A 2,406-nucleotide genomic window follows, 5' to 3' on the forward strand; every position below is an offset into this window, starting at 1 on the left:
ATGAAATGGGCTTCAGTCCCGTAAGTTTTATCCCAACGTAACTAGTCAGCCCGTGGGCTAACTTATAAATGACCAAACAGTGGCATGTTTTGCATATTCGTTAATCTATAATATTTTGAGAAAGTCAATTGTACATCTTGTGTAATGAAGTATCGCAAATATGTCGCTCCTTGCTGAGAAAGTTTAGCACTCCTCTTACTAATATATTCCAGAAAATGTATTTACCTTTTTATCAGAAAATATTTACCTTTTTCACATAATATAAATATATGATAAATCATGTCAAGAGTCTAGAAGATAGTTATTTTTCTTAATCTTTACGAAACATTCTATTAATAGAGAAATATTAAGCTATCTGACAATGCTATATTGGTTTTTGTTAATATGTTGCTTTAAGTCCCTCTGGAGAATTTTTCACTCATATGGAGATGCACCTCTTGCCAGTGGAGAGCTGCAAATTTTGTCCTAGACTCGGCACTAACGGCCATTGAGCAGTGAGAGATCTTTTTCGTGCCAGCACTTACTGCGACAAGGGACCTCGGTTTATACGGTCTCATCTGAAGAACCGGTCTCCACGTCCCACAGTGGGATTCGAACCCGCGACGTAAGGATCAACTCCTTACTTCGCGACTCTAGAGCAGACGCTCTAACCACTGCGCCACGCGGGCGACTGCTATATTTGTAAAATTTGCACAAGATAGGGGCATAGGGCCCTTTCCCAGTATTTCTCCTACTACCAGGTTTAAATGGAATACACCTATAATTACTATAAAAAGATTTACTTAGCGATATAATGTCCTTATATTTCATTCAGATTTTTTACATCTTGATTCCCACGCTATGAGTCTAACCCTCACTCTTTATTTGTTGTATAATAAACCTCCAAGCTCAATTGATTCTGACAGTTCCACCGACATTTGAAATTTTGGTTTATTCGTTAAAATTACTCGGCAGACATTTGGCTTATATACAATGTATTTAGTTATGTGGTTGTAGATTAAAAGTTAGAACTGAACAGACGTGTTTCTTTATTCCTGTGCTCAGATCACGCATTGTATCATAATACACTGTTACCTATTGTATTAGGGACATGACATTACATTGGCGACGAGGATTACGAATTATGATTTCGTGTCGTTATGTTAGTACCTACGAGGAAGAAAAGGAAACGTACAGAGATGGCCAAAGCGTTTCAGCAACCTCCATTTGGACCATTTGACATTCACGGTGACCAGACAAGTGTGTCACAAAGATGGGACAAATGGAAAAAGACATGACAGCCTCCGGAATTACTGAAAAGGAACAAAAACGTGCGTTATTTTTACATTCCGTAGGAGCAGATGTTCTGGAAATATTCAGTACACTTGAAAACACCGGAGACGACCTTGACGGAGCAAGGAAAAAAAAATTGATGAGTATTTCCAACCTAAAAGGAATGTGGCTTTTGAAAGACATGTTTTCCGAACTACAGCTCAAGGAGAGACGGAGAAAATCGACGGATTTGTAACAAGATTTCGCAAGTTAGCGTTGACCTGTGAATTTGAAAATACGGACGACAGCATCAGGGATCAGGTACTGGAGAAGAGCAAGTCATCAAAACTAAAGAAACATCTGTTAAAAGAAAAAGAACTTACGCTTAAAAACCTATTGGACATCGCACGCGCGCCTGAAATCGTTGATGAACAAGCCGACAAATTTAAAAGCGACACAGCTTCATCACCAGGAATTAACGCAGTGAGACCTTTTAGTAAGAAAATTAGTAAACTCAAATATAGAACGGAGTCAAAGGATACTGTAACTTGTTTCCACTGTGGCCGTAAAGGGCACATTGCAAAGGAATGCACAAAAAACAAAGATGAAACATGCAACAAATGTGGAAAAGTCGGACACTTCGCCAAAACGTGCAAGTCTGAAATCGTAAAACAAAATAAAAATAAAAGTGCAAAACATGTGCGTTTGGTTGATGACAGTTCATCGTCAGATGATGACTATGTGTTTACAATAAACAGGAATGATATTATAGTGAAACGATAAATGTGAGTGTAGGCGGAGCATCGGTGCCAATGCTAATTGACTCCGGCGTGAGCTGTACCGTGGTCAGCCGAAGGGTATCGAACACAGTTCTCGACAGAAACAAAAACACTGTTTTGTCAAAGTATTCGAGAAATTAATACGCTTATGGGTCAGATAAGCCGTTGAAGATTGAGTGGTCATTCCGTGCTTTGTTAAAGTATGGGAAACACAAAATGGAGCCTGATTTTGTTGTCGTAAACGGTGATAATATCTCACTACTTGGTAAGGAAACTGCAATTGCAATAGGAGTTTTGCGCCTAGGATGGAGGATCCGAGTGTTTATTCTGTTTTAAGCGGAATTTTGTTTTAAGACGGCGTTGGAAAATTGACGGA

Source organism: Saccostrea echinata, unplaced genomic scaffold (assembly GCF_033153115.1).
Source record: "Saccostrea echinata isolate AGI-Se365-2 ecotype Australia unplaced genomic scaffold, CSIRO_AGI_Sech_v1 ptg000033l, whole genome shotgun sequence".
Classification (NCBI taxonomy): domain Eukaryota; kingdom Metazoa; phylum Mollusca; class Bivalvia; order Ostreida; family Ostreidae; genus Saccostrea; species Saccostrea echinata.